Here is a 7,266-nt window from a genome sequence, read left to right as displayed (position 1 = left end):
TTCTATATAACTTATTATCAATGTATGAACTAATCTAAAACATTAATATTAGCCTATTTGTAAACATATAAACCCATTTACAAATCAGCAATGAACTTGTCAATTTATTCAACAATTTTTCAACTGTTGGATAAAAGCAGTTAATAAGCAGTTAAAAGAATCTCATGATCTTTAGAGCTTAAAAATTTTAAAGTAAGCTATTACTAAGCTGAAGCTCTTTTGTTCTTGTCCAGGAATAGTCACAAAGTTCCATGTGTGGTCACAAAAATATGAGCTAGTACCAAGAAGAAATTAGTTACAACTTAGTCTCATCAATTTTTTAAAATATCTCTCAAACCATACATAATTCTTTGTCAGAGAGAATCAGAGGTCAATACAAAACAAGAACAAAGAAAATTAAAGTGAAATGAACTATAATTACTATTATTCCAACTGACATCATAGACATGCTGGCGGGGGGGGAGTAAGACAAATTCAATCTTTTTTTCAATCTTAAAAAAAGAATTACATTCTTTGAATACCTACAATGTACAAGGCACTAGAGTTTAAAATAGTAATACAGGCATTATGTCTACCTCTCATCATAAAACCTGTATCAGGACGGGATGTCTTGTCCAAAAGGCAAAGTAATATTTTTATATTTGCAAGCCTAGCGCATTACATTAAAATTTAGGGTTTTTCAAACACAGAGTGAGCCACTAACACTCCTCTTGTTTCCACAACAACCTTTTCATCAAAGCAGGTAATTTTTTTAAGGTGGGGTTTTACATATCTCCATAGGGTGAAAAGCAGGGGGTCTATATTTCCATCCTTCAGCTGATCAATCTTTGTTCACAAGTTCCCACACTTTAGCTTGCTACTCTTGCTACTTCTATTGCTCTAAAACACCCATCCAACCTCATCTCCTGTCTGAGGGGTAAATTAATCTCATCTTCAAAGGGACTCTCTGCCCCTGCCACATGATCTTCTATGTCATTCAGTGTTGTTCTGCATTTCTAGTCTAGGAGGACTAGAACTAAGGATACAAGACTGAAGCTTGTCAGATATCCAAATATTCTTCTGAGGTCGAAAAATCAAAAGTAAAAATTAAATTCATGTGGCTCACCTATACAAGAGTGAACAACATACCAAGATGTCTTCATATGTGCAATTTAGATTTACATTGTAATTTAAATTGTTTAACAAATTCAAGTGACATTGCATGTTAGTCTCTTCATAGCTTTGGAAAATAAATAGAAAAGCAAAATTCAACTTCCCAATTTTATTTAAGCAGATAATCAAGAAACACCATCATCTATTGCTGAGGCTCTAATTTCAGAAGTGACCCAAGTGTCAATCACAATATAAAGAAAAGCTGTTCACAGGGAGGGCATTTGTAGACCATATATCTGATAAGCGGTAAATATATAAAATATATAAAAAACTGATAAAACTCTATAACAACAAAAAACTCAGATTACAAAATGGGCAAAAGATCTGAATAGACTTTTTTCCAAAGAAGACAAAAATGGCTTACAGCCAGCGTGGTTCAGTGGTTGAGCGTTGACCTATGAACCAGGAAATCATGGTTCCATTCCTGGTCAGGGCACAAGCCAGGGTTATGGGATTGATCCCCAGGGTGGGGTGTGTAGGAGGCAGCCGATCAATGATTTGCTCTCATCATTGATATTTCTCTCTCTCTCTCTTTCTTCCTCCCTCCTTCCCTCTCTCCCTCCCTTTCCCTTCCTCTCTGAAATTAATAAAATAAATATATTTAAAATAAAAAAAATATAGCATTAATGTTGTACTTAAGTCCTATCCAATCAACATTTAAGTTTCCTGGTAATCCCTGTTGTGTTCTCTAAGACATTGGACTATCTATAGTATTACTAAACCTGAATTGCACAATCCATAAATATTGTGAAACAGTGAAAGAGGTTTCAAAGTATTCTGAAGAAAATGTACAAAAATCTGGCCAATTTCCACACACTCTTGGCCACTTAAATAACATTTCTAATTAGGTTATAAGTAAAGAGGATTTCATTTTATTACAATTTTATAAATGGCCTCTATCCCTGTGCTGGTACTGTTAAGAGAAAAAATTAGGTTTATTATTGCTCTCTATAAGCTATTCTAAGCACAGTATTCTATCTCATTTAGAGCAACTATGAAGCTTTGATTTTTGTTATAAATATTCCAATTAGAGGTTCATATGTACATATTCCTCTGAAATAATTCCTCAACCAAGAAATGATTGAAAACTTCCAAATTGGACATCAGAACACTTGGACAAATAAAAGCCTTCTTTCCTGAGAACTGACTTTCTAAATTCCATTCTTGGAAAAGACAGTCTCATATGCCCATAATTTAAGGGATTAACATGCCAGTTTTAAAAAGTAAATAATACTTAAGTAACTTATCACTAAACTTTAGATCAATGACAACCCAGGCCCTCTAATATAGTGTAACACGTTAACATTCTTTTAACTTCCTTTTTCATTTCTAACCTGTAATTTTTATTTAAATACCCAGAGTTGGAGAACCCATGTTTTAGAGACAGCCCTGTGCTGGTATTTTCCCCCAATTGTTTCCTACCTTCCCTCACACAGTAAGCAAAGCATCCTGGAGTCAGACACAGCATCAAACATACTTAAAGAAAGCTACATGTGCAATTTAGATTTACACTGTAATTTAAATTGCTTAACAAATTCAAGTGACATTGCACATTAGTTCTGAAATAAGTTTATCCACTAGCCCAACCTGCGTGGCTCAGTAGTTGAGTGCGGACCTATGAACCAGGAGGTCACGGTTCGATTCCCATCAGGGCACATGCCTGAGTTGTGGGCTATATTTCCTCCAGTGGGGGCCGTGCAGGAGGCAGCTGATCAATGATTCTCTCTGATCACTGATGTTTCTGTATCTCTCCCCCTTTCCCTTCCTCTCTAAAATCAATAAAAAATATATCTTAAAATAAAATAAATTGATTCGCTAGATCAGGGATGGGGAACATCTGACCGTATAAGGCCCACAAAATCATTTGGTCTGGCCCAGCCAAGGCATTAGGGGTGAGTTAATGAAGTGTTTGACCAAATATAGCAGGCTAATTTCTAAGTTGATAATTTTGTATGGCCTGTGAATGTTATAAATATCCAACTGGCCTTTGGCAAAAAAGGTTCCCCACCCCAGAACTAGATAAAGAAAATTAAAAATCCCAGGCCTCAACTTGAATAATATTTTTTAATAAAATCATCTTTCCACACAATTTTTTATGATTCTCAATCAGAAATGGGCAATTATAGAACCAGGAGGCTAGACTAAAAACCTAAGACTATGATGTTTCTGAACTATTATCTTCTATCTATAATAATAAAAGGGTAATATGCTAATTAGACCAGACGTCCTTCTGGACCTCATTACTTCCGGACAAAGCCGCTGGGGGTGGGGGCCATAGCAGAGGCCTTTGCACGAATTTCGTGCATCAGGCCTCTAGTAAATAATATAAGTCAAATCTTTAAGGACTCATTTAGATATGTGTATAATTCTGAAATGTATTATCCAGTGTTGCTTTCCTTAAATAGACCATTCCTGGAATTTTTTATTAACTTTGTCACAGAACTGAAATCTGTATTTGCTGGTCTGTGATTGGCATTTTGGAGAACAGAAAAAACAGTGAAGCCTGGGTTGGCTCATCCAAGGTGAAGAAATAAAATCATATTCCCTATCTCCCCAATATAATCTAAGTTCATGATCCTAATTGTTGTCCTACTCAAATTCAAACTCTAAATTCTTAAGAATATATCTTTTGATGTCCTTTGAATACCTTAGGATGAAAAAATTTAAGTCCCACAGCTGCAAAATATGTAATCAACTATTAGGTTTTTTATCTTAATGTTTGTGTCAGCATAAATTTATTTAACTCAACAAAAAATTATTGAACTTTACTATTTATAAAGCCCCTTAAGGCTCCTACCAGACATCCAAGTAAAGCAAAAGCTTTGTTCTCAATGAGATGACAAAAAAATATATACAAATAACTATACTACATGATCACTGTCTCTCTCCTGCCAGGTAAGTACATAGTATAGTTACATACAAATAAAAAAACACATAACTATACTACAAAAGATGGTGTAAGTGCCATAAAGAAAAGTTTAGGAAAATACCAAGGACTTTCAAAGAAGGGAGATGACAATCTGTTTTGGGTCAGAAACAGCAGTGTGAACTAAGCCATGGGGAAATGGAGCATGGAACATTTTTAGGAAACAATGAAAGACACAGCTTGGCTAGAGCCCAGCCCATGGAGAGGAAATATGACTCCAAAGACAGACAGGAGCCACACTGCCAGCAAAGGGCTCTGAAGTCAGGATGAGGATATGTAATAAAGCCAGTGTGTGAACGTGCGCTACAAATGAGACTGTGCTTCTTGGGGATATAAAAGTAATGAATAAGCGATGTTGAGAGTGTAGGAACAGAATAATCCTGCAATAATCCAGAAAAGGGAATAAGGAAGGTGTGAACCAGGTGGCTCCCAGGTGACAGTGGGAATGAAAAGGTGATGTTGTGCTTAGAACCTACTGGATTTGGTAACAGACTTGGTATTCAGGGCCATAAATTCAGACTTAAAAGATCAGGTCATGCTTCTGAATCTGGATGACCAGAAGAACCCTAATAAAAGTAGTAAAATCAAAGGGGAAAGCTGAGCATTTTGTATTGTTTAGTTCAGGGAAAGAAAGGTGCAAATAAGATCCTGGTCTGGAAATATTACATTTGAGGAACCAGGTGCAAAATTTGGCACACAATTAGACATGTCACTAGACTATTGAAGAGGGCTCCATAATAAGGATGAGATTTCAATTTTCTCCACAGACGAGGAGATATATCAAGGAGTGTGAATAAACAAGACAGAAAATGAAGATGAAGATAGAATCTTGGAGAATGACTAGGTTTAAAGAATGGGAAAAAGAAGAGAACCTAATAAAAGTGACATTGGTCTGAAGACAAGAAGCAAAATGTCATAAGGGCTAGAATGTCTGACAAGAATTTCAAAAAGGGGTAGCCATCTTTAAATGTCAAACACTGAAAAGGACCCAAGAAATATAAGGACAGAGAAAAATGTCACACTGGGATGTGACATTGAAGAGTTCTATGATTTTTAAAAAAATCAGATGGCAAAGGTTTGGAAGATGCCAACAAAGAGGAGTCACTGATTTTAACAGTCTTTTAAAAGTTAGAAATCCATCCTCCTATCTCCAAGAACTATACTCAAAGTCTACTGCAAATCTTGTAGGAGACTGGTAAATCCACTGGAGGGGAAGGAGAGGTAAGAACCCTTATTTCTAGCATCTGATGACTCCCATGGTGTAAATGCTACCATTATAGCTGATGTGGAGCTGCCAATGGGAGTCAAAATTCCTGAGAACTTAGCAATGGCTGCCGGTATGAGCCAACTACAGCATACCACCTATTTTATAGTCTACTCACCAACTGAGCAATTCAGTGACAGCTTCCCTCTGAACTGATACTTACTCATTCTCAGGGACAACCTTGCTGCAATTCACAGAAGTCTACCCTACTCTTGTTACGTTTAGCTTTCTCAACTGTATTGCAACTGAAAAGGGTCAGATGTTGAAAGCCAATGGCTCCCAGGCATGCCTGTCTTTACTAAGAGAGTCACAAAGAAAAAAACAAAAATCATATGCTTAAAAAAAACCTTCCTAAGACTTTTTATAACTGTTTCCTTTGTTAGTGTCATCTTCACACCTAAACCTGAAATGTCTTAAGGATAGGAAACTTGATTCAAGACTTCTGTTTTTCTACAATCTACTTGGCTGTTGGATTAGTTCTACTGTAGATTAACATCCCCCCCCCCCAATTTTTTTTCACAGAGCTCTGTGTCAATGCAAGGAATAAATAAGTGGCAGTTGAGTAAGTCAGATAAATAAGAACAAAACATCCAAATGAGTTGCCATCCCAGTGAGAGGCAGCAGAGATAGGGGGAAAGCGCCTTAGACTAAATCCAGACACTTAGGGGCTCCAAATTCAGCCCTACTACTTACTAGTCCCGGGGAGCTAGGAGCCTCCCAGTTGCAGGTCTAATTGAAAAACGGGAACAGCAATACCTAACACACAGGGTCAACCGTAGGTTTAATATGAGCACATTTAGGGAACACCCAGCAGGAGCAGGTACCTGCTCTCCTGCTTGGTACAGTTCAGAAGGCCATTCTAGTTTGGACACTGGCCGTGGCTCGTGTATTTGCCAAGAGTACCAAGGAGACCGACCTCTGTTGTGGCACCCTGGCTAGTCAGCTGCTAAGGATTTTTTATAATCTGTTTCCTGTGACTTCCAGCCATCACCCAAAGCCACACATTACTTTCACAGTCGGATCCCAAGCCCCACAACAACAGGGAGACAAAAGAGCCAAAAACATTGTAACAAACTATAGGGACACAAGCAACTCCTGTTCACGTGACATTCAGCATCTCACCTGAACAAGGAAGCTCAAAACAAACCAAAAAAAACCCCCAACAAACTCATTTATCATATAATCACAATTCAAGGGAATAACCTAGTTTTTAATATTTCAGAATTACCTCCAACTCTGCCCCACCCACACCACCTAGTCCCAAATACTCTTGTCTTCATGGGACTCCACATTATCTTCTACCATTTAGATGGTCTCATACGCAAATTGATCCAGACACCTGAAGGAGAATTGATATCAAAATGGTAAACATACGGAGGGGAGCACAGAAGTTTATTGCTCTCCCATATAAATTACCAGCCTTGAGAAATAAGGACCTAATTCAAAGCGACTGAATTTTCCCACTTATTAACTACTAGGTATCAGTCTGCTGACAGGTGCGCATAGTTAGTTACAGGTGGAAAAGAATAACTTAAACCTTATGTGTGTGTGTATATATATATGTATATATATATATATATATTCAAAAAGCTTCACAGTAGACATCTGTTTTCCAACTTTCATACAGTTTTCAAAATATGTGTCACTTGAGACCGACATACACCGTTTTCTAGTAAATCGGGGCACTCGGAAGCAAAGGGACATCTCCATTTGAAAGACTGATTCTTAACTTGCCAACCATATCGGGTTAACTTTCTAAAAAGTCCTTGTAAGTTTAACGTTTTCTGAAACCCAAAGCCAGAGACCCACTCCTCTAGCCCCCGTTCCCTCGCGACGGGCTGCTCCCTGCCTGGCCAACCCCCTCACGTGCCCGGCTTTGGGGTGAACCGGGGCTCTCCATCCCCGAGCGCCCCAAGGCGGCACC

This window comes from Myotis davidii, unplaced genomic scaffold, assembly GCF_000327345.1.
Source record: "Myotis davidii unplaced genomic scaffold, ASM32734v1 scaffold81, whole genome shotgun sequence".
NCBI classification, from domain to species: Eukaryota; Metazoa; Chordata; class Mammalia; order Chiroptera; family Vespertilionidae; genus Myotis; species Myotis davidii.
This window is presented reverse-complemented; position numbering follows the sequence as displayed.